The sequence below is a fragment of the Cnephaeus nilssonii genome (assembly GCF_951640355.1).
Source record: "Cnephaeus nilssonii genome assembly, chromosome: X".
NCBI classification, from domain to species: Eukaryota; Metazoa; Chordata; class Mammalia; order Chiroptera; family Vespertilionidae; genus Cnephaeus; species Cnephaeus nilssonii.
Genome location: NC_137071.1, coordinates 56,642,359 through 56,669,467, shown reverse-complemented (window position 1 = coordinate 56,669,467; position 27,109 = coordinate 56,642,359).

The window sequence follows — 27,109 nt, the reverse complement described above, 5'->3', positions numbered from 1 at the left end:
CCATAACACTGCCCCCACCAGTTTGAAGGGTTGTAGTCATTCATGTAGGTGCATGATTTCATGATGTTTCCACAAAATTCTCACTCTGCCATCTGCATGATGCAACTAGAAACATGATTCATCAGACCACATGAGTTTTTTCCAATGCTCGACTGCCCAATCTTTGTGATCCTGTGCAAATTGGAGACGTTTTATCTTGTAATTACAGACAGCAATATCATATATCCCATACAATGCAGTGTATGGCTAATTTGCCTACAAACGTCAGGTGGTCATAATAATCTGTCCACTCAGTTTATATGAGTCATGTTTTCTATCCATTCAGACACTTGATGTCTTTTGATTGGAGCATTTAGTCCATTTGCGTTTAAAGTTGTTATTGATAGGAACTTGTTTGTAGCAACTTTTATTTTTTGTGCCTGTGTTCCTTCTTCCCTTTTTATTTCTTCTTTTTACACCAGTCGCTTTAGCATTTCTTTTATTGCTGGCTTGGTAGTGATAAACTCCCTTAGCCTTTTTTGTCTGTGAAGCTCCTTATTTCCCCTTCAATTTTGAATGATATTTGTGGATAGAGTATTCTTGCATTCAGTCCATTGATTTGCATCACTTTGTAAATTTTCTTCCAGTATTTTATGGCCTGATAAGTTTCTGTTGAGTAATCATTTGATAATCTAATGGGGGACCCCTTGTATGTAACTTTCTGTCTCTCTCTTGTAGCCTTAAAGATTCTCTCTTTGTCCTGAACACTGTAATTATGATGTCTCTTGGTGTGGGTCTTTTCGAGTTCATCTTATTTGGGACTCTCTGTGCTTGTGTGACTTTTTTCTTCCCCATATCAGGGAAGTTTTCTGACATTATTTCTTCAAAAATGTTTTCTAACCCTTGTTCCTCTTCCTGTTGTTCTGGAACCCCTATTATTCATATGTTGCTTCATTTCATGTTGTCCCATTGATCCCTTATGCCTTCCTCCTGTCTTTTAATTTTTTTTCTCCAATTGCAGTTCAGTTTGGGTGTGATTTGCTTCCCTGTCTTCTAATTCGCTAATTTGGTCCTCCGCTTCTCCTAGTCTACTGTTGAAACTTCCCATGGTGTTTTTTATAACAGCTATATCACTCTTCATTTATTCTTGATTCTTACATAAGTTGTTGATTTTTTTCATCCATCAGGTTTATGAACTGTATGACCCATATCCTGAATTGTTTTTCTGACATATTGCATACCTCTGTCTCACTTAGCTGTTTTTTTTTTTTTTTTTTTGGCAATTCCTCCTTTTCTTTCCTTTGGGGGTTTCTTTGTCTACCCATATTTGATCTCACTGATGGATCTAGATATGGAATTGTATAGGGGCTTCTCCTTAGGTGGCAGTGACTCCTTGGGCTGCAGTTGCTCCTTGGGCGGTCACAGCAGTGGCTGTTCCTCAGTTGGCAGTGGCTCCTCTGGTGGTTGCTGTTCACAGCAGTGGTGGGTCCTCTGGCAGTTGGGGGCAAGCTGCTCACACAGCTGCTGCTTCTCAGACAGGAGTGGGATGATCATTTGCCTGCTGCTCCTCAGATGGAGCGGACTGCTTGTAAGGCTGCTCCTTGGACAGGGGCAGGTTGCTAGCAGGGCTGCTACTCCTTGCACGGGGGCGGGCTGCTCACTAGGTTGCTGCTCATTGGACGGATGCAGGATGTGTGCTGTTGTTGCTCCTTGGACTGGTACGGACTGTGCAGGGCTGCGGCTCCTTGGATATGGGCCATCTGCTCATATGGCTGCTGCTCCTCAGACTGGGGCAGGCTTCTCTGGTGGCTGCTGCTCCTCAAATGGGTGCAGGTTGCTTGCAGAACTGATGCTCCTCAGATGGGGGAAGGCTGCTCATGTGGCTGCTGCTCCTCGGACAGGGGCAGGTTGCTCATGGAGTTGGTGCTCCTCAGACAGGTGCTAGGTGTGGGCTGCACACAGCTGCTGCCCCTCAGATGGGGGTGGGCTGTGCAGGGCTGGTGCTCTTCAGATGGGATGAGCTGTTTGCATGGTTGCTGCTCTTTGGATGGGGGAGTGGGCCGCTCACACAGCTGCTGCTCCTCAGACAGGGGAAGACCACGTGAGGCTGTTGCTCTTCAGCTTGGGGTGGGCTGCTCGCAGGGCTTCTGCTCCTTGGACAGGAGTGGGCTGCTCACGTATCTGCTGCTTGTGTGGTCACAGTGCCCTGGGCTAAAGCGTTGGGACAGTCAGAGGGGAGGATACCTCGGAACTCATAAGAGCCTGTGCCTAGGGTGGCTGGAGACTCGATGACCATGGGACCACAGCCAAGATAGCAGGTCCCTGGCAGGGGTGGCTGTAGAGTCCCACATGTTATCTGCAGGCACCCTGGGTGGAGGTGAGGCTGGGCTCCCAGTTACAGCAGCTCTCCCCTTCAAAAAGGCTAAGCCTCTGAGCATGAGCTGGCCTCCCAGTACTGTTTACAATGGTAGTAGCAGAGGCTGCCTAGTTAGGTGAGCCCAGTTAGTCTGCCCCCAAAGGTCCTGCAGGATATAACTGTGCCTCACTCACACACACACACACACCCACACACACACACACACACAACACACAACCATACACTCCTCTTTTGCTCCCTCCCTCACTCACACTCTCTCCCTCACTGCCACCTTCTTCCTGCCTCTGTAGTTGGGTCTGGGGTGTACTGACCCATTCGTGGATGGATTTTCCTCTCCTGGGGTCTGGTATGTGACTCTAGCATATTGGCCAGACAGGATAAAATTCACCTCGACAAGACACAACACAAAGGTAACAAAACACGAATGTACTCACAACACCAATAACCCCAATATAAGTGACCACCTGAGAAAAGAGAATTATGGGAGAGAAAAGAAAGCACAAATGATATGAAAGGGAGAAAAAATTAAGAGAGAAAAGAAAAAGAAAGAAAAAGAAATATATATATATATATATATATATATATATATATATATATATATATGGAGAAAACACCACAGAACAAACAGATAAACCAAAAAAAAAAAAAAAAAAAAATGAAAACACCAAACACCCAGCAAAGAGGCTAGGAGCATAATCTGTAGAGGCTGAGCCTATGTACATAAAATAAGGTTAAGAATTGGATGAATATGGGGAGGACCTCAGTTCAGTATAGAGGAAGTAGAAAGGGGATGCATGCATAAAAAGAAAGAGAGCAAGAAGAAAATAATAATAATAATAATAATCTTACCTAATAATAAACAAATATGTAAATTGACCGTACCTTCGCTATGCCCACAGCCAATCAGAGTGAATGAGTATGCAAATTAACCCACCAAAGATGGTGGTTAATTTGCATATGATGGCAGGCGGGCAGCACCATGGCCTTTTTCCGGGAGTACGGGTCCATCGGGAGCGGAGTAGGCCCTGGCGCTGCCCACCCCATGGCCGGGGAGGCGGTGGGGTGGGCAGCGCCAGACTGCACAGGAAGGGTCCAGGTTCATCACCGCCCCGGGGAGGCGAGGCCGGACTGCCTAGCCGCTCCCGGGGTTCCCTGGGAGCATCGCCGCCCCGGGGAGGCGAGGCCAGACCCGCCTAGCCTCTCGCGAGATTCCCTGGGATCATCGCTGCCCATGACTCCAGGGGTCCCTGGGGACATTGCCGTCCCGGGGAGGCAAGGCAGGACCGCCTAGCCACTCCCAGGGTTCTGTGGAGGCGAGGCTGGACCGCCTAGCCACTCCCAGGGTTCCCTGGGAACATCGCTGACCGGGGAGGTGAGGCCAGACCCGCCTAGCCGCTCCCCGGGGTCCCTGGGAGCATCGCCGCCCGCCACTCTGGAGGGTCCCTGGGAACATCACCGCCCTGGGGAGGTGAGGCCGGACTACCTAGTCGCTCCTGGGGGTCCCTGGGAACATTGCAGGCAGGGGGTTGCTGAGACCCAGACCTAACCTCTGGCCACAGATTCATAGCTTCACGGAGACCAAGGGAATCTGCCTCATCTGCAGAGAGACAGAGGTTCTGCAGTGGCCCCAAGAGGCCAGTGAATGGTGAATATAGTCAATAGTGTTGTAATGATGGTATGATGCCAGGTGGGTACTAGAGCCCTGCCAGGGATCAAGGGGCATGGAAGGACTCCGGGCAGAGGGGAATGGACCCTCACCCCTGAGACGGGGGTTGAGGAGCGGTGCTACCTCAGTGGAGGGGTGCTGCACTGCAGGGTACTGGACTAACTGATGTGATTTAGAGAAGCTCCCAGTGCTAACCGGCCATGCTCAGGCGGCCTTCACACTTCAGAGGCAGTGACTCCTACTCCTGTCTTGACCCAAAAGCAAGCCCGCGGTGCCCTGCCCCATGGCAGAGCATGCCTAGGCAGTGAGTGAGAAGCCTTCCACCTGCTCCAGAGAAGCAGGGGCAGTAAAGAATGGGGGGCAGGGGACGGGGAGAGGAAAGAATGTGGAGCATCCGCAATGAAGAGGTGCTTGAGAAAGAGGCTTGGAAGCCTGACTGTAAGGTTTGTTCTGTTTGCTGGGCGGCTGCCCCTTAGGAAACGCAAAGAGCATGGCTCTGAGGGCTTCCTGTGTGCTGAGTCAAGTTCCACAGCCAACTGGAATTGGCCTCAGTTTCCTGGTCTGTAAAATGGATGAAGCGTGTCCCAGTGCCTTCACTGAGCTTTGATGGCCAATTGAGATACTATATAAAGAAAATGAGGGAAGAATTGAGAAAGAAAAGGAAGGACCAGCAACACAAAAGAAAGACTGAAAGGAACCTGTAAACCCATTGTCACTTAAATAGGGAATATAGTCAATAGTGTTGTAATGATGGTATGATGCCAGGTGGGTACTAGAAATATCGGGGAACACTTTGTAAAGTATATGATTGTCTAACCACTATTCTGTAAGTAATATAAAACCTGAAACCAATACAAAATAATGTTGAATGTAAAGAAATGAAAATTGGAGTGAAATTTTTATAAATTTCAAAGTTTAAATAAAAGCTGTATAGGAAGGAAGGGGAGAATAAAAATAGTGTTTTTCATTTTAAAGAGTTGTCTTTATATGGTGCTTTTATACTTTTCTAAGTCATTATCTCATTTTAATTTCGGGGCAACTTAAAGACAAGATAATTGTTCCCTCCACTATTCAAAGAAAGGATATCTTGGTGTCTGGTCCTAATGATTCAATCGTCAAGCCCTTATTGTAAAGCAGGGTTATTAAAATTTTCTGTGCAGGGTCATATCTATACTAATAAAAGCCTTGGGGGTGATCAGGCCATCAGGGGAAGGTATTTGGGGGAAATTAGGCCTGCAGAGGAGCAGTTAGGTGTCAATCAGGCCAGCAAGGGAGCAGTTAGGGGGCAATCAGGCAGGCAGGTGAGCAGTTAGGAGCCAGCAGTCCCGGATTGTGAGAGGGATGTCCAACTGCAGGTTTAGGCCTGATTCCACAGGGATCGGGCCTAAACCTGCAGTTGGACATCCCTTGAGGGGTCCCATATTGGAGAGGGTGCAGGCTGGGCTGAGGGACACCCTCCCCAGTGCACGAATTTCGTGCACTGGGCCTCTAGTAATAATAATAATAATAAATTTACAAAAAATGATTTAAAATGTTATAAAAATAAAAAAATATCAAATCAAATAAAATATAATGATGGAAAATAATGCAAAGTAAATAGAAAATAAAGCAATAAACAAAAAAGGAAAATAAATAAAAAAGAAGAAAAAAAGAGATAACATAATAAAATAAAATAAAATAAAAATAAAAATGAAAAAGTGAAGTTTTGTTCCTTTGGCTGGTTTAAGATCCTAGTCTTCTGTACTGTCTGTGGTTTCTCAGTTTCCTGTTTCTGGGACTGGAGGCCTCTCTTTAGGCCTGTCCCTGTGGAATCTCAGGAACTATTCAGATTTTTTTTAAATCCTTTATACCATTCAGGGTGTATTCTGGGTGTGGTTGTATTGGTTGCCTGGAGACTGGTGGTATGAGCTATCTCTTCAAGAGAAAATGGCTGCCCAGGTCCCGGGCTCAGGTATGACTCAGCGCCAGACTCATTGCCACTTCTCTTGGACCTTCTCCTCTCCCCAGACTCCACAAGTCCGCACCTTCTCCTGCACCTCAGCCACGGGTGAGTGTCTGTAACTGAAAGGTCCCATGAACTAGGTTCAGTGAAGAAAAGTACAGGCCACAGAGAGGGGAAAGCGCAATTTTATAAACCTTGCGCTTCTGTGAGCTCCTCTCCTGCTGGCATTGCACGGTCTGGTCAGCCCTTTAGGTTGTCCCATCTGGGCTCAGCCTTTTTGTGACTGTGGACCCAGATCTAGAATCCCCTGCCACCAGCAGTCCTGTGGACCTCCTTTCCACAGTCAGATGCTATGCCTGTCCCAAGGGACGCGGCTCAGTGCCGTGCAGTTTCCCTCTGACCCTCTTGGCTCAGAGGTCTGGCAGATCTCTCCTGCTAAGATCCTTGATTTTACCTTTCTCCAGGGGTCCTCTGCCCTTCACGGCTGCAAATTGTCTCACCAGCTGAGTTTCCTTTGTCAATTCGGGGTGGATGTTATTCGTTTCAACTGCTCATTCTATCTGCTCCAGGACAAGGCTCAGGACACGTCCATCTATTCTGCCACCATTTTGTCCTCCCTCAAGAACTGTTATCTTAATGTTGTTATCTTAACAACATGTATCCATTGTTTGTTATTCCAACACTGCCATTTTGATAATTTATATACATATTTCTTTGTTTGTAATGCTTCTGTAGACAACCACAGCCTGACTCTTTTCTAACTCAATGGTTATGTTAGTATATTGCTTCTTCTACCATATGGCTACTGTCTGTCTGTGCTTCTCTATTAGTATCTATGTATATTTATTATCTCTCTGAATTTCTCATGTTCAGTCTCCTGTGAAGAGAAGATCCATCCCAATACCCAATCACTATCTAATGGAGAGTCTACCTTGGGGCAGAATTTTCACTTTAGTTACTCAATAAGCCAGTGACCAGCAATTAGATGTTTGCATAATAGATTTAGAGATGCTCCATCTAGTTACCAACTTCAAGGAAGGATCAGCCCCATCTATAGTAGTGCTTTCGGCAAAAACACTCTCTACCTGTCAGCTACTTCCATGTTTCATTCAGTTGTAGAAACCTGAATTTCCAAGGAGTAGGCTATAAGTACTGTTGTGGACCACATCCAGTGTCTGATCTCATTGGGGCTATAAAAGCCAGTTTATTTAAACCCACTATGGAGCATTTTGACAGACGATATATGCTGCAGAGCTTCATTTATAGTTAGTTGAGGCTTTTTTGAGTTGCATGGCAGTTCAAATTGCTTATTTTTGTTTCCTGTCTCCCTTCCATAGGAATTGATCCCTAATACACATCATAAAGACTAAACTCTATCTCAGAATTTACTTCCACGTAGCCCAACCTATAATATTTGGAGGCAAAAATGTTCCAAGCAAGCAAGTAATAAGATATGATTTCAAAGAACAGTCCCTCACTGTCCATCTAGCAATAAAGATCCTATCACAGTTGGTGTATGGAACACAGACAAGCTACCTAGTACAGGTGGCAATTTATTTATTAAAACTCTCATCAGAGGTGAATTGAGATGGTATACTGCTGTAAGGAAATGAACTAATTGGAGTGATTGATCAGGCAATTGATAAGGGGAAATAATAACTATGTCATCAATGAGAATGAATGGCTACTGCTAAGCATCATTAATACCTGAGAAAATGATAATTAAAAGCTGCAGGCAACAGACAGGTATTTGAAATCCAAGTGTGAAAGTCAGTATTCTCTGATAGTTTACAGAGAGGATCTCATTTCCTGAGCAAGAGGGCAGAGAAAGCTGAAGCTGAGACCCAAGAATCAATAGAATAGCCAAGCTCCACAAAAGATTAACAGGCTCCATAAACTGATGTGTTGTGCCAAAGACAGAGATCTAGTGGGGAAAAAACCCAAAGCTTTTGTACATTAAATGGAGATATAGGTAAGGATGCTTCTCCTAAATTTTAAACCTCCAGACTTCTGTGAATCCTGGGAACCTATAGAAGAAGTGACTTACTTCACCTTATTAGGAACTTGCTCAAAGACAGTGTAGACTACCCTCCCCCAGATGGCAACATGTGCCCCTTACCATTACAATTTTCCGCCATGTCCCCTCCTAGCAACTAGGTCAATTACTAGGATAAACCTGCAACATAATCTATAATTAGAGTCATGCTGGACCTGAAGTGGGAAGAATCTGAGTATACTTCATAGAAAATGTCAGACCCTATCAGCATGACCCATGGGGAATATATAGAGAGCTGAATTCTGAAGGTCTCAGTTCAAGGAAGCCAAGAGTTTAGGTGGAATAGGGGAACCATTGGTTTGGGTATAATTTTCTAAGATACAGGGTTTATAAACCTAGAAAGGATACTAGGAAATGACATAAACTTGTTACTAGAATGGCTTGCAGAAACAGGAAAAAAAGCAATGGCCATAATCACTATGGCTGATAGTGGAAGAAGGGATTAAAGGGCTCTGTAACAAGGCTGAGACTAAGGTAAAGCAAGTGAATTGCCTGGGTCACACAAACTATGGAGACATTTATTTGACTCTAAGAGTAAGTGCCTTCTTAAATTTTGTACCCTAAACAGTTGACCCTCAGGGAACACTCATCCTCAAGTTTGTCCAAGTGCATTGTCAGTACCTGCATGACTCTGAGAAATTTTGTACATTAAGCATCTTTCTTTCTTCACCCTAATTCAGAGTCTGCTCAGGAAAGTGGATATGCTGGAGTAGATATACTATGTAAAGATGGAAAATTATTATGTTCAACAGAAAGAGCTAGAGAATACAAAATTTACCAAGGCCATCAGGAATGCACTAGTGAGAGGGACATACACATTTTTTAAAAGAGTTTAGTTGTGGCTCTTCTCTGAAGGCCAGGTTTGATGGTAGGAGAGCCCATTAAAAAACTAGGCTGACTAACAGCAATGAAAGTGAACCTGAGAATTCTAAACAATAGAGGTCAGGTGGTGGCATTTAATTTCCCAAAGTCATATGGATGTAATTTCCATTATGAGTAACAGTGTCAGAGTAGCAGCCAAGAGGGTCTGACCCACAGAAAATTTTAGTTATACTTAATAAAACATGATATTCCTAGGGGAAAATAGAAAGACAACTGAAAAGAGTTGTACTGTCGAAGATATAAACAATAGAATACCATGGGGATAAGTACTACTCTTCTAATAACAAAGTCATGACCCATTGCCCATTCTCAAATCTGAACCAGTTTTCTGATCAAAAAAAGGAGACATATGTACTACTCTTTGTAATACTTTAAGTAATAAAAAAAAATAAAAAAACCTATTGTCAGAAGATGAAGCCAGGTCCCCTGGAAGAAAGATTCTGCAGGAACCTTGACAAGTATGCATGGCAATAATTCTTCCAAATATTCCCCCAAAGGAATTAACAGCCATTTACTCATATAACTGTAAACTGTGGAAAAAGAGTTTTTCAGATAGATGAAGAACTATTGGACAGAGGTTCTAGTGGACACTGATACATGGAAACAAAAGTTTTATTATGGTTCCCAGTGAGAATGCAGGCTGTGTCAACTATGTAATAAGTGGAGTCCTGATCAAGATCCAACATACTGACGATTTCATGCATCAGTGGATCCATCCAGTGGTTATTTCCCTGCATGTGTAATTGTTGTTGACACATTTAATAGTCAGTACATCCCACTCAGAATGCCCTTCCCTTGTGGAGTAAGAGTAGTAATACTATGACAGACCAAATAGAATCCTCTGAAACTGCTCCTTCCCTCTGAGATAGTAAATAAAAAATGATATAGCATCCCACAAGAGGGCTGGTGAAAACTACGGCTGCCATTAACGATAAGGTTGCAGGGATAATGGTACCCAACTTAGTTCTATTTAATTCACCAGTTTGGCTCCTACAGAAACCAAATGGGTTCTGTAAAATAATAGGGTACTTTCACAAACCCAAGCAAATAGTAGTTTCAATTACATCAATTTTTCTGGATATATTATCTTTGCTAGAACAGATAAACATAACATCAGGAACATGGTGTGTGGCCATTGATTTAGGAAATGTGTACTTTTCTATTACTATAATAAAAGGTGATCAAGAGGATTAGAAGTAGTTCATATTTATATAGAAAAAGCAAAACACACATTTACAAATTTCCTTCAGAGTATGTTAATTTATCTGCCACCTCTTGCGTTATAATCCAAGGAGAACAGAGCCGTTTAGATACCCCCCAGAATATTGGATCGATATTGGTGATATTATACTAATCAGGGAAAATGAGAAAAAGCCTTACGAAGACAAATGTGCTCCAGAGAATGTAAGATATAACTATGAAATTTCAGAGACTTGCCAAATCAGTTATAATTTGAGGAGACTGGTGAGTATGCTGAAATGTCCTGTCTAATGTGAAAGGAAACATTAATATATTCTGCACCTCCCACCATGAAGATGGAAGCACCATGCTTTATAGGCTTCCTTGGGTTCTGGATGCAGCTTATTCCAAATCTGGGAATACTGTTGTGGTCCATAGACTGAGTTACACTAAAGGCTGACAGCTGTGAGTGGGGACCAGAACAGGAAAGTACTCTGCACAGCCCCAGGCTGCAGTGCAAGCAACCTTGCCTTTGGCCCACGTGACTTAGCAGACCCACGTGACTTAGCAGACCCAATGGTATTATACTGGCTTTTTGTGAGAAAAGATGCATGTGGACTATATGGGAAATTCCATGGGAGAGAAAAACAGAGGCTCTTGGGGTTTAAAAGTAAGTCTATTCAATCTGCAGTAGAGAATTAGTCACTTTTTAAAAAGCAACATCTGCATAAAGTTTGGCCTTGGTAGAGACAGAAACCTGATCACAAGGCCTCAAGGGACCATGCTTCCAGAACTGTTCATTTTGATCTGGGTTCTGTCATACCCACCAATTCATAAGGTTAGGTGGGACCCTAAGTACTCCATGCTGAAATAGGAGTGGTATATCCAGGACTGAGCATAAGTAGGACAAGAGAACAGAATTAAGGTGTGTGAGTAGGGAGTCCACACCCCCATGGCATTTACCATTGCTTAACTAGTGCCCATTCCCCAACACACACCTGTTGCTATATGGGGAATCACTTATAATATGTTGAAAGAGAATGAAATGGCCAGAGCTTGGTTTATAGATGTTTCAACTTGGTATATAAATGTGTGAAATGGCAATGGCAAGCAAAACCATTTCAAATGGGGACAGCCCTAAGAGGTGCACTTGATAATTTATCTTTGTGGAAGGAAAAAGTGTTTTGAGGTTAGAAAATTATCTAACTGACTAGTCAGGGGCTTGGAAGGAGAAATATTGGAAGATCAGGATCTAAAAGGGCTGTAGTGGATACATGTGGATACAGATATGGGAGGACATGAAGTGGAAATAACTTTGCATCTTGTTAATGTCTATCAGAGAATCTACTACAGAAGAGGCATTAAACAACCAAGTAGACTAGTGACTTGGCCAGTTAACATAGCCCAACCTTTGTTGTCAGCTACTTTAGTGATGGCATGATGGTCATATGAATGGAAGGTCACAGTGGCAGGAATGGAGGCTACATATAAGCCCACTAGCATAGACTTCTACTTATTAAGGCTTAATTACTGCTGGTCCCAAATGTTCAACCAATCAGCAAAAGAGATAAAAATGTGTTCCCAATATGTCACAATTACTCAGTGACACCAATTGGTATTTTGTATCAAGTGGACAAAATTGCACCTCTTCCATTTGGAGCAGCCAAAATAGTTCTGACACAGATTGACTTGTACTACAGGTATAGATTTGCTTTTCTTCCCCACAGTGTCCCAGTTAGTATCACTATCCAGGGGCTTATTAAATATTTGATCCACTGGCATAAAATTACACATATTGCAACATCTGATCAAAGTACCTTTTTATAACAATTAAGGTGTAAGAATGGGACCATGGCCATGGAACCCATTGATCATATCACATACTACACTATCTAAAAGCTTATAGCCTTATAGGTGTTTTTGGAACAGAGTGCTAAAAGTATAAATGAAAAGAGATATTGGAGCAATACTCTGCAATGATGGGACGCCACAATATATTAATTGAATTAAAGAACTTTGTATGGTACTGGGTGCAAAATAAGTATAATACATGGATCTGATAACAAAGATGTGGGAGCGGGGTTTGTTCCACATGCTGAAAATCCTACTGAACCATTGGGGGAGAAGGGAATGTGTCTTTCTCATCACCACATCTCTAGGCTCTGCAGTACTACTTACTAAAGGAGGGACACTTTTGTTAGAGAACACACCAAAAGTCATATTAAACAGTGGCTGCCAGCTGGACACTTTGGGATATTTGTGTCCAGAATCCATAAGGCAAGTAAAGGTATCAGCATTTTGATAGGGGCAATTGATCCTTATATTCAGGAGGAAGTATGGCTGCTAATATGCAATGGCAACAGATAGCACTTTTCATGACATTTACATGACCACTACAGTATTCCTTTGTATTCCCTTGCCTACTTGGATAATAAGTTATAAAGTGCAGTTACACTGGCCTGAGAATAATAGCATGACCAGAGGCACAGGCCCCTTAGATTAGGATTTGTGCCATACTACTAAGCCACTGAGACCACCAAAGGTGGTAAATATAGATGGAAAATAATCAGAATGGTTAATAGAGGAACAAGATGATAAGTATCTGTTCTGGCCTCAAGAGCAGCTACCATAGCAGAGGCTATTTGTTCTACTAATTTTCCTCTTCTAACTTGTTCCCCAAGAAAAGAGATCCACTTGAGTCCTGGAGAAGTTGCTTTCAGAAATTATATGAAGAAATGGGTTAAGTGGCACAAGGGATGGACTCTGGTGGACTCAGAGATACATATTCAGATTCTCCTTCAAGGAAGTATTTGTTGCCTTAGCTACTGGGAATTATGTTAGAAGATAACCTCTGCCAGATCCTTCCAGAATTGCCTCCTCTGTAGAAAGACACATCATCCAAGGATATGTTCTTCACATGGTGGCACTTATTCCAATGACTGTTCACAGTGTGTTTATAAAGGCTTAGCTACTTTGGCCCATTATAGGGTATTCTAATGGACCATTTATGCTCCTTAGTGTTTTTTTTTTCCCAAGCTGTTTTGGGGTCTGAATTGTTTTGTGACTTCTCATCTTTCCTAATTCTGATCCCACCTTTTTTTTTTTTTTTTTTGTATTTGATGGTAAGGCCTACTAAATACTCTACACACCAAATTCTGTCTCAGCTTCTACTTCCAGAGAATCCAACCTATGACAACCAAGTAAAATAATGAATAGTAGAATATTGTTATTCACATCATACAATGCCTAGTAATCTTTAGGTAAAGGATAACTCAGAGAAAATCTAGTGGGTGGCAATACTAGGTGTTCCAAAAATGGTTAGTGTAATAGGACTGCATCTTTTAATCCCTTTCCATTCATGCTTTTTAATCAATTGCAACAAAGTGGAGTAATATCAGCAAAGTCTTTAACTTCTCCCTAAATTTTACAAATGCATTACTTATGTCACACATCATCAAATTTTACACTCATTAAATTGTTAACGACAATGTCACATAGGTCAAGTATTACTCTCATTGTGGTCTCTTGGCCTGGCCTGTGAGATAGGGCCAAAACTGGCTCTCTGATATCCCCCAAGGGGTCCCACAATGTGAGAGGGCGCAGGCCAGGCTGAGGAACCCCGCCAGTGCATGATTGGGGCCAGGGAGGGATGCGGGAAGTTGGCCAGGGAGGGACCACAGGAGGGCTCCAGAGTATGTCCGGCCCATCTCACTCAGTCCTGATCAACCAGATCCCAGCAGCAAGCTCATCTACCTGTCAGAGCGTCTACCCCCTGGTGGTCAGTGCACATCATAGCGACTGCTCAACTGGTTGACTGTTAGCCCCCTAGTGGTCAGTGCATGTCATAGCAAGCAGTTGAGTGGCCTTAGTATATCATTAGCCTATTGTGCTTTGATTGGTTGAGTGGCTGACCAGATGATTGGACACTTAGCATATTAAGCTTTTATTATATAGGATATGTATATCTTCAGTCTAATGTATTATTGAAATATTTAACTTTTTAATATCCTATCTAATAATAGAGTAATATGCAAATTAACCATCACTCCACCACAAAATGGCAGCCCCCACAGCCACAAGATGGTGGCGCCCAGTCCCCTCAGCCCCGCTGCTGGAGTGTCCGGCCTGTCCGCAGGAGCAACGAGGCTGGATCCACCTCTGGAGGGGACAGATCCAGCCTCCCGCTCCACCGCTGTTGCAGTGTCTGGGCCTGTCAGCCCTGCCGGAGTTGGGGGGGACCAAGCAGCGAGGCTTGATCCACCCCCAGACATGGCAGACAGAGCCTGGACAGCAGGGTATGGAGGCTTCCTTAGTGCGGTGGCAGCGGGGAAGACCCAGGCCCAGCAAACAGAGCCAGGAGAGCAGGGCTTTGGGGCTTCCTTAGCGCAGCGGTGATGGGAGCACCCCCAGTCTCAGCAGTCAGAGCCCAGACAGCAGGGCATGGAGGCTTCGTTTGCAGGGTGATGGTGGGGGAAGCCCCAGGCCCAGCAGACAGAGCCCGGACAGCAGGGCATGGAGGCTTCCTTAGCGCGGCGGCAGTGGGGAAGCCCCAGGCCCAGCAAACAGAGCCCAGACAGCAGGGCTTGGGGGATTCCTTAGCACAGCAGCAGTGGGGAAGACCCAGGCCCGGCAAACAGAGCCAAGACAGCAGGGCTTGGGGACTTCCTTAGCGAGGTGGTGATGGGAGCACCCCCAAGCCTGGCAGTCAGAGCCCAGACAGCAGGGCATGGAGGCTTCCTTAGCATGGCAGCAGCAGGGAGCCCAGGCCCAGAAACCAGCCCAGACAGCAGGGATTCGGGGCTTCCTTAGCACAGAGGCGGCGGGAACACCCCCAGGCCCCACAGACAGAGCCAGGACAACAGGGCATGGGGGCTTCTTTAGTGTGTTGGTGTTGGTGAAGCCCCCAGGCCCGGCAGACAGAGCACACTGCAGGGCATTGGTGCTTCCTTCGCATGGTGCATGGCTGAGGCAGGGCATGGGGGCTTCATCTCCATGGCTGCAGTGAAACCTCCAGGCCTTCAGAGAGCGGAGAGCAGGGCATGGGGGATTCATCTCCATGGCTGCAGTGAAACCTCCAGGCCTGCAGAGAGCAGAGAACCATGGGGAGTGGGCCTAAGCCATCAGTAGGACATCCCCTGAGAGCTCCTGGATTGTAGAGGGTGCAGGTTGGGGTGAGGGACCCCTGTGCACGAATTTCATGCACCGGGTCTCTAGTTGCATTATAATAGTTTATATATTCTGAATACAAATCCCTTATTTAACATATGAATCTCAAATATTTCCTGCTAGTTTCTGCACTGCATTTTTATATTCCTGATGGTGTCATTTGATGAGCAAAAGTTTTAATTTTGATCAAGTCCAACTTACCAATAAATTTATTTTACTGCTTGTGCTTTGGTATCATAGCTAATAAATTATTACCAAACTCAAGACAATGGATGCTTAATGCTATTTTGGTTTATAAGAGTTTATTAGGTATAACTTTTATATTTAAGTCATTGATCCATTTTGAATTCATTTTTGTGAGGTAATATCTCAGCTTCACTCTTTTTCAAGTGGATATTCAGTTATTCCATACTAGAGGCCCGGTGCACGAAATTCGTGCACGGAGGGGGGTTGTCCCTCAGCCCAGCCTGTACCCTCTCCAATATGAGACCCCTCAAGGGATGTCTGACTGCCCGTTTAGGCCCGATCCCACCAGGATCGGGCCTAAACGGGCAGTCGGACATCCATCTCACAATCCAGGACTGCTGGCTCCCAACTGCTCCCACCAGGATCAGGCCTAAACGGGCAGTCGGACATCCATCTCACAATCCAGGACTGCTGGCTCCCAACTGCTTGCCTGCCTGCCTTCCTGATTGCCCCTAACTGCTTCTGCCTGCCAGCCTGATCACCCCTAACCACTCTGCTGCCAGCCTGTTTGCCCCCAACTTCCCTCCTCTGCCGGCCTGGTCACCCCTAACTGTCCTCTCCTGCAGGGCTGATCACCTCCAACTGCCCTCCCTTGCAGGCCGGGTGCCTCCCAACTGCCCTCTCCTGCTGGCCATCTTGTGGTGGCCATCTTGTGTCCACATGGGGGCAGGATCTTTGACCACATGGGAGCAGCTATATTGTGTGTTGCAGTGATGATCAAGCTGTATATTAATCTTTTATTAGATAGGATAAAGGCCTGGTACAGGGGTGGGAGCCAGCTGGTTTGCTCTGAAGGGTGTCCCGGATCAGGTGGGGGTTCCCTTGGGGCATGGGGCAGCCTGAGCGAGGGGCCTGTGGTGGTTTGCAGGCCGGCCACGCCCCCTGGCAACCCAAGCGGAGGCCCTGGTATCTGGAATTTATTTTCCTTCTACAATTGAAACTTTGTAGCCTGGAGCTGAGCCAAGCCTGGGGCTCCCTCGGAGGCTGGCAGCCATTTGTGTTGGGGTTATAATTGAAACTTTGTTGCCTTAAGCGGGTGGGCCCAGCCAGGGTGTGCAGAAAGCTTTGCTTCCCCTGTTGCCGGCGGCAACCCTGGCCTGCTCTCTCAAGCTCCATTCTGCCGCCATTTGTTTGAATTTGTTTACCTTCTATAATTGAAACTTTGTAGCTTGAGTGGAGGCTTAGGCCTGGCAAGGGCAGGCAGAAAGCTTGGCTTCCTCTGTTACCTAGGAAACCTTGCTCTTTGTGGCTGTAGCCATCTTGGTTTGGGTTAATTTGCATGCTCGCTCTGATTGGATGGTGGCCGTGGCTTGTGCTCGTGGCTTGTGGGTGTGTCGGAGGTATGGTCAATTTGCATATTTGTCTATTATTAGGTAGGAATATTTTATCAAAAATTCTATTTTTCCCCCATTGAATTTTCTTGGCACCCAGGTTAAAAATCAATTTACCTATAAATGGCAACATTTATTTCTGGATTTTTAATTATATTTCATTTATCTCCATATCTATCCATATGCCAGCTTCACAGTCTTGATTTCTGTCACTTCATAGTAAGCTTAGAAATACAGAAGAGTGAATCTTCTAACCAATCTATTTCAAGATTCTTTTTTTGGCTCCTCTGGATTCTTTGCATTTCCATATGAATTTTAAGACCAGCTTGTCAATTTCTGCAAAACAAAATGTTGACTGAGATTTTGGTAAGGATTGTATTGAATCCATAAATCAATCTGGGGAGTATTGCATTTTATAAAAAATAACTCTTCTATACTTCTGAGTGACATCAGAGGAATGGTGGTGTGAGAGATCCCCTTGGTCTATCCCCTTGAAGTTTCAACAATTTTAACAGCTATAATTCAACAAAGGACTCCATGCTCAATGCAAACACATTTGAGACATCCTCGTATTGAAACATATAAAGGTGGAAAAGTGGGAGCAAACAGGGGAGGCAAGAAGGGAGAAGAACTGAAAGTAGCCATGGACACAGTTCTATAGTTTGGGGCTCAGCCTGACTAGGAGAGAAATCAGCCGTGGATGGCCCTGCCTTCAGCCTGGAGAAGCAAAGAAATTTCAAGAGCATTCCCACAAGAGTATGCAGTATGATTTGCAGCTGAACCCAGGGACATGGGCAGGGACAAAGCATAGAGTTGTGGCCATTGGCATTCCAGAGAAAGAAACAAGGCCACAGAGCCTGGCTGTCTTCCCTTAACCTCCCAAAGCTCACCTCCTGTCACCCTTTATGTTGGGTTGCAGAACACATTATCTGCAAACCCAAGAACTGATACTAACACTTTTTCCCTGAGCAAAAGGCACACTCTGCAATTAATCATGGTCAGGTGGAGGCACACGGGGGATGTCACAGAGGTCTGCAAAGCAATAAATAGGCATTCTGATTCCCCAGATCACCCCACCCACACACATTGTAGCTGCACTGCTAATGGCATCTGTCTAGGGGTGTGCATGGGGGGTGTGGAAGCACGAATTTAAAGCTCCATTACCCATTACATTCCCATGTGTGGTTGATACCCTAGGATAGGGGCAACTGGATCACAGGGGGTGTGTCCACCTTCCCAGGAAACACAGGACATTTTCCACTACCCTGCAGAGAATTGAAAAGCCAGAGAAGTGTAAGAAACCTAAAAAGTTGTATTTCAGTGCTGCCTCGTGGAAAAGAATAGGAAGAGTTCTTATTTTCAAGCTACTAGAGAAATACCACTCATACATAGATGCCTAGACAAAGAAGTAATTCATCAAATACCATGAATAACCAAGGTAACAAAGCAGCTCAGAAAGAAAATGAAAAATCTTACCTTGCCCGAGTGACTCAGTTGGTTGGAGCCTCATCCAGTATAACAAAAGAAAAATAACTAGATAGAAATTCTGGAGATGAAGAACTCAATAAAAGAGATAAACAATTAAATAGCAAGGGGTAGAGGGGGTAGAAATAGAGCTGATTATATGGAGAAAATAATTAGTGATATCAAAGATAGAAATCTAGAAATGGAGCAGAGGGGAGAAGAGAGAGACTAGAACATAAAAAAAGATGAAATTACTCTATGAGATCTGACTCCACCTGAAAGAGCAATATAAGAATGAAAGGCCTATGGTAAGAAGAAGAGAGGAAGAAGAGCCTATTCATACAAATAGTTGATGAGAACTTTCCAAACCTATGGAAAGAGCTAGATCCTCAAATCCAAGGAAGAACAGAACACTTAATTACCTCAATCCAAAGAAACCTTCTCCAAGGCACATAAAACTCTCAAAAATTGGTGAAAAAAATTCTCAAGGTAGCCAAGAAAAATAAGAAAGTAATCTATAAAGGAGAGCCCATTAGGTTGTCATCAGACTTCTCAGAAGAAACTCTATAAGCTAGAAGAGAATGGAACCAGATATTCAAATTACTGAAAGAGAGAAATTACCAGCCAATAATAATTTTTCCAGCAAAGTTATACTTTATATATAAAAGAGACATAAATATTTTTTTCAGAAATACAGAAGCTGAGAAAATTTATCAACAGAAGACCTCCATTGCAGGAAATACTCAAGGAGTTTATTCTAGCTAAAAAAAGAAAAAAAGGTCACAGAACTACAAGTAAAATCACCAACAAACTTATAGCATAAATAGGGAGAATTTGTAACAACAAAAACAAAAAAAGGGGGGGTCTGAATTTGCAAAGGAGGATGGAGATCAGATGCATTAAAAAGAAAAAGGGCTACTGTATATATGAAACTTTCTTTTTCATAAACCTAATGGTAACCACATACAAAAAACTTAAACTAAGTATATATGAAACTTTATTTTTCATAAACTTAATGGTAACCACATACAAAAAACTAAAACTTAAATGGACTGAATTAACCAATAAAAAGGCACAGAGTAGCAGATTGAATTTAAAAAAAAAAAAGTCTAACAATATGCTGCCTTCAGGAGATACATTTAAGCTGCAAAGGCAAAGATTGACTCAAAGTAAAAGGGTGGAAAATTATTCTCCAAGTAAATAGCATCCACAGAAAAGCAGATGTAGCCATACTTCTATTTGAAAAAAAAATAGATTTCAAGATAACAAAGGTAACAAGAGTCAAACAAATGGAAGAAAGAAAACATCGTCAATAAATGGTGCAGGAAAAATTGGAAAGCTACATGAAAGAGAATGAAACTAGATTACAGTTTGCCTCCATGTACAAAAATTAATTCAAAATGGATCTAAAACCTAAATATAAGATCTGAAACAACAAATTACATAGAAGAAAACATAGGTACTAACTTATGGACCTTGGTCATAGAGACTATTTTATGAATTTGACATACAAATGGTCAATACATATATGAAAAGATGTTCAACTTCAATAGCTATTAGAGAAATGCAAACCAAAACTACAATGAGATAACACCACACACCTGTTAGAATCACTATTATCAACAAAGAAGGTAATAACAACTGTTGGAGCAGTTGTGCAGGAAAAGGACCCCTCATTCATTGATGGTGGGAATATAAACTGGTACAGCCACTATGGAAAACATCATGGCAAATCCTCAAAAATTTAGCATAAAGTTGCCATATGACCCAGCAATCCTTCTTCTGGGTATCTACTCATAAATTTAAAAAACTTTCATTTGCAATGATATGTGTGCCCTATGTTCATTGTAGCATTATTCATGGTGGCCAAGACATGGAAACAACCAAAGTGCCCTTTGATAGAGGATTGAAGAAAGAAGATGTGTCCATTGGTTTTAGGTTGTAAAAACCAATGGACATATTTACAATACAAATACTACTCAGCCAAAAGAAAAGATTAAATACTGCCATTTGGAACAACATGGATAGACTTTGAGAATATTATGCTAAGAAAAATAAATTACTTAGAAAAGACTAAGAACCATATAATTTCACTCATATGTGGGATATAAAACTGAAACTCATAGACATAGACAACAGTATGGTTGTTACCATAGGCAAAGGGGTAGAGGGGGTAATAATGTGTAAAGGGGGGCAAATATATGGTGACAGAGAAGATTTGACTTTGGGTGGTACACACACAATGCAATATACAGATTATGTATCATATAAATGTATACTTGAATCCTATATGGCCCTAATGATCAGTGTCACCCCATTAAATTTAATAAAAAATAAATAAATAGCTACTTTCTTTTTTTTCTTTATTGATTAAAGTATTGCATGTCTCCTTTTTCTCCCATTGACCCTTCCCTAGCCACTCCCACCCCCCAGGACATGCCCTCATTCCCCCTAGTGTCTGTGTCCATTGATTATGTTTACATGCATGCATACAAATCCTTTGATTGATCTCTTACCCCCCCGCCCAGCCTTCCCTGTGAGGTTTGATGGTCTGTTCAATGCTTCTCTCTCTGTATCTATTTTTGTTCATCAGTTTATGTTGTTCACTAGGGACCCAGTGCATGAATTCATCCGCCTTGAAAGGAACTGTGGGACTCGAGGCTGCGGTAGGCACAGGGGTGGGTCTGAGCCCATCCTCCATGCCCCTGCCTGACGCCTCCTGCTGCAGCCCCCCAGTCGCCTGTCTGCCAACAGCCCTGCTCCTGGCACCAGCCCTGCTCACACTCACGATCAGGACCAGCGCCGGGCGCTGGCAGTGGGTGTGAGCGGCAGCTCCAGTACCAGCAGCGGGCGTGAGCACCATGTGGGACTGCAGCACGCTGGAGCACAGAATTTTCAGTAACCACCAGACGCTCTCCCTGATGACAGTGACCGGTGCCCTGCCTTGGTGTGGCGTCCCCACTCACCTGCTCCACCATCCCGCAGCGGCCGATGCCTGCCATGTTCCGCACTCTGCCGCCTCCTGCTGACGCCTGCCATGTTCCACGCGTGCCCCCTGGTGGTCAGCAGATGTCATAGCTACCAGTTGTTTGGTTCTGTCGTTTGGTCTATTTGCATATTAGCCTTTTATTACATAGGATTATAGCCCACATAAGAATGAGATCATGTAATATTTATCTTTCTCCTTTTGAAAGCTACTTTCAAAGTGAAAAATATTAACTCTTCCAATTCATTAACCCAGAACTCATTATTTATTTATTTGTATCTTATTTAATTTTTATAAATCATTTCTAGTTTTCTGTGTTTTTTGTTTTTACTTTTCAGCATACAACTCTTACACTTGTTTTGTTAAGTTTATTTCTAAATATTTATTTTTTGGAAGCTTTTGTTAATGGAACTGTTATTTATTGCTAGTGTATAGAAATGTAGTTGCCATTTGTGTATTCATAATATTTTCTGCAACCTTGATGAACCAGTTTACTAGTTCTATTCATATTTTTCTTCTGGATCTCTTAAGATTTTGTATACAAAATCATGTTTGTGGATACAGTTTTACTTCTTTTTCAATATGGACACCCTTTACTTTATCTTCTTGTCTAATCTCCCTTGATAGAACCTCTACTACAATGTTTAATTGAATTGGTGATAATGGAACATTTTGGTTTTTCCCCTTATCTTATAGGGAAAGCTTTTAGTCTTTACCATTAAGTATGATGTCAGATGTGGGATTTTTGAAAATGTCATTTATTAGACTGAGAAAGTTCCTAGTTTGTTAAGTTTGTGGGTTGTTTTTTATTTTTTAGCATGAATGGGTGTATAGTTTTTATCAAAAGATTTTCCTGAATATATTGAGATAATCATGTGTTTTATTCTCTTCATACAATCCTCTCTAATAAAATGGTAATATGCAAATTAACCATCACTCCGCTACATAAGCCACACCCACCAGCCAAGCCACGCCCACCAACCAATCAGGGCGAGTATGCAAATTAACCCCAATCCAAGATGGCTACAGCCACAGAGAGCAAGGTTTCCCAGGTAACAGAGGAAGCCAAGCTTTCCATAGCCGTTGCAGGCCTAAGCCTCCACTCAAGCTACAAAGTTTCAATTATAGAAGGTAAACAAATTCAAACAAATGGCGGCAGAATGGAGCTTGAGAGAGCAGGCCAGGGTTGCAGGCTGTAAGAGGGGAAGCAAAGCTTTCTGCACACCCTGGCCGGGCTCACCCATTTAAGGCTACAAAGTTTCAATTGTAGAAGGTGAATTAACTGCCACAGAAATGGCTGCCGCCCCAGGCTACAAAGTTTCAATTGTAGAAGGAAAATAAATTCCAGATACCAGGGCCTCCCCTTGGGTTGCCAGGGAGCATGGCCGGCCTGCAAACCACCACAGGCCCCTTGCTCAGGCCGCCCCACACCCCAAGGGAACCCCCACCCTTATCTGTGACACCCTTCAGGGCAAACCAGCTGGCCCCCACCCCTGTACCAGGCCTCTATCCTATCTAATAAAAGAGTAATATACAGATTGATCATCACTGCAACACACAATATAGCTGCCCCCATGTGGACACAAGATGGCCACTATAAGATGGCCAGCGGGAGAGGGCAGTTGGGAGGCACCGGGCCTGCAAGGGAGGGCAGTTGAGAAGGACCAGGCTTGCAAGGGAGGGCAGTTGGAGGTGATCAACCCTGCAGGAGAGGGCAATTAGGGGTGACCAGGCTGGCAGAGGAGCGAAGTTGGGGGCAAACAGGCTGGCAGGGGAGCAGTTAAGCATCAACCAGGCTGGCAGCGGAGTGGTTAGGGGGTGATCAGGCTGGCAGGCAGAAGTGGTTAGGGGCAATCAGGAAGGCAGGCAGGCAAGCAGTTGGAAGCCAGCAGTCCTGGATTGTGAGAGGGATGTCCCAGATTGGAGAGGGTACAGGCTGGGCTGAGGGACAACCCCCCGCCGTGCACGAATTTCGTGCACCAGGCTTCTAGTATATTATATAGTCAACAAATTAAATACTGTCTAAAATCACATAGTTTCAGAGCCTCAAGTATAACTTGTACAACCTATATTAGAATATAATGCTCTTTGAAGCCTATTTTTGATGTTGTTGTTGTTGTTGTTAATCATCACCTGAGGATATTTTTCCATTGATTTTTAGAGAGAGTGGAAGGGAGGTGGAGACAGAGAAACATCAATGTGAGAGAGTCACTTAGACTGGTTACCTCCCACATATGCCCTGATCAGGGCTGGGAATTGAGCCTGCAACCAAGGTACGTGCCTTTGACTGGAATTGAACCTGAGACCCTTCAGTCTGCAGGACAATGCTCTAACCACTGAGTAAAACTGGATAAGGCTTTGCAACTTTTTAAAAGTGAGTTCCCAATAGTAGTAATAATACTAAAAATAATAATAATTTCACTGTGCACTTATTAATACATTAGGAACTTTGCATTTATTAACTCATGTCATTCTCACAACCACACAATTAGGTAAATATTATCATCATTCTCAGTTTGCACCTCAATCTAGCATTGCTGATAATAGCAGAGTGAGAATTCAAACCTTGACATTGTAATTTCTGGCTATGTGCCTTTAACCACTACACCTTGCTAAAAACACTACCCTAAAAGTTCCATGAAGTACTCTGAACAACTATTTTTCATTCTGAGTAAGTATAGGAAAAGAGGTGAATATATTCTTTTGAAGAAAGTATAGTTAGCTTTAGCATATTAAAAATCTAAGTTTCTCAGTAATGAAATCAATGAACTTTATAGATACTTGTCTATATTTCTATGGTCATGGAAAATGTGTTTACATTATCTATCTAAGCATCCTGGGAAACACTGTGCTACAGCATGCTATTGATAGGGGATTTATCTTTTAGGAACCACTGACAATAGAAGGTCAACAGAAAATGAAGCTATACCACAGTTATCTATAAAAAGTGAAGAAACCCTTAACCAATTTCAAGTGAAAATCTCATATCAAGACTATGAGGACAGGAATTATTTGTGTGAAACAGGTAACTATGTTCTGCATATTGATCATTCTGAGTAAAATAAAGGTGCTCTGAAAACATGAAGTGAAAATGAACACATATAAAAACTTTGTTGTTTTTTCATGCTATTTTACCTTTATTTTGAGGTCAGCAAATGAAATATAACATATGCTTATTACTACTCCAATTAATTGATAGTTAAATTGTTTATAAAAGATTGTTGCATATTTAGAAATTAACTCCCCACTTCTTTCTAAGTGCATATATTTCCTAGAATGTTTGAATCAAGGTAATTATAAAATTGCAGAAAAATAAGGAGTTTTCAATTTATGATCAATACAAAAACCCCCTCTGCTGTATCCTACCGGGATTTTGTTAAGTAGAATAAATAAGTTAAAATTACATATTTCCCCTACAGAGAACTTGTACAAAAATTTATAAATTTAGATAAACATGTAAGTAATGAAACTCTATAGTTACCCTTGTACAAGTTAGTGTTTTTGTTAGGCATTAGCTTTTCTGGTTCTAGCATTTGGAATAGGAGATTTGGATGCTGAGTGGAATATTACTACCTGTTAATTAGAGACATAATCTGGATATTAAAAAAACAATATTTGGCAATTTCCATTAACATTTTAATTGACAAAAATGCAAACTACTATATAAAAGTGTCTTCTGTTTTTAAAAAAATCTTCTTGATATATAGATTGAAAGAAATTAGAATACTTATTTTTCAAATTGAATGTAGAATTTTATAAAAATTCCATGGTGTTTGCATCCTTGCATGTAATTAGTATTTCTGGAAAAGTAGAAGGTTAATTTGATTAAAAATTTGATTACCTCTCATTTCTAATGCAAAGGTTTCCTGCTTACTTTATCTTTCACATCCTCAAGAAAATAAAATTGATACTGTATTGAAAGTCAGAGAGATTCCATCACAACATTTGTGTCACAATGTCCTTTTTCATTTCTCTATAGATTATCTTCTATGACAGCAATTAAAAGCAATATATTGAGGCTGATTTCTCTCTTTTCTCATGTGGATATTAGTCCTGACACCAGCAGAGATGTGGTTGAATCAGTCTTCTGGGAGCTTATTTTGTACACCTCTGAAGATGATTTTTTAATATAAGGAAATTCAAATGTATGTGAACTTGTATAGAAAAAAAATTATATTCTTTCACTAACCTAAGCTTTAGCATATCCCTGAAATGTGGATGTAAACAACAAATCACAGGAGTAGTAGTCCTGTGACTTTATCACCAATAGCAATAATAGATATATTCAGATTGCATTGCTGTTGTTGCATGAAATATCATGAAATGTCATTCATACACATCATTACCCCAAATTTATGTTAGTTATTCGACTTGGTTATTTAATGGGTTAACAACAAAAGGAGATATATTCTTGTATCACAATTGTATCATAAATTTAAAAATATTTCATAATTGCATTTCAATATAATTGATTTATTTTATAATTCTGTTTAATTTTTATGGATTTTAAAGCACCACAGTGATGAGAATTCCACAGGCTTCAACAGAATGCCAATGGGAACAATAATACAAAAGGTATTAAATACCCCCTATTAGAGAAATAGACTTGTTGCCAAAGGTTAGAAGAAAGGCTTGAATTCAACCTTCTTCAAAGTGCCCAGAAACTATTAAAATCTAAAGCAAATCCTCAGGCACACTATTCATATAAGGTTAGCCTTATTCTCTGAAGCAAAAATGATAGAAGAAATTCCAAAAGCGCTCCTCACCTGAAGTAACTTGCCTAATTCCAAGGCCCCAAAGTGCCCAATGTTAACTTCAAAGTTTTAAGACCAAAGTTCATTTTGCCTGAGACAAAGCATTATGAAATTCAATATATTAATATTTTCCTCCAAAAAGAGAGAATGTATCTGGGTTTTCCCTGGCAGTGTGGCCTTGAAAAAAATAACTTTTTCTTTCTTTTTTTCTTTTTTTGTTGATACTTAATGTTTTCAATAGTATACAAAGTACATCATACTTGTATAGTGCACTTTACAGTGTTGATTCTAAGCACCAAAAGAACTTCAACATGGCTACAAGACATCTCAAACAAGTCTTGTTGCAGTGAGAGGGCATCTGCTGTTGGCCAAGTCTCTGTTTGTTACCTGGGTCCCGATTTGGGCTGGGCTTGGGAAGCACGAAGCAGCCATGGGGCAGGAGACCTCCTTCAGAAGGGGCGAATGTTCAAGCCCCTGCAATGTTGGGGGGGTGAGGGTCTGTGCCCCACCTCTGTTGATCCCCAAGTTCTCTCCTGATGGCCCCTCTGCGACTGTGCCTGTCTTAGATTGTTCCTTCCCTGAGGAATCTTACCCATCTCTGGCTAACCAGCCATCCTCCGGGGTCAAGCAGGGTGATGTGAGGTTCAGTTCTGTCTCCTTGGTAGCCTATGTCCCCGTGGCCTCCACTCCTAGTACCTGCCTTGGGATCCCCTCACCTGCTGGCAAGGCCCTGGCACTGATCACATATCTTGGGGAACCCAGGTTTCTTCTCCAGGGAGGGCTCAGCTCACCCCACTGGGAGAGAAACAGATCCATGGTACCAGCTATCATGATGCTTCAACCTCGGCATGAACTGAAAGCTCAGGCAACAGCTGTGGGCAATTGGATTGTGAGAAGAGGGTCCCTCTTGGCCAAAAGGGCAAGAGGTGCCAATATATAATGCTCAGGTGCCTTCCCTGGTGGCCCTCTACACTGTGGAAGGGATTAAAGCCTTTCACGTCATTTTTAAATTGCTGCCAGACATTCAAAGAATTGGTTTGTAAGTTTGTTTGGGATAATTGTACATTATGCTGTTGTAATT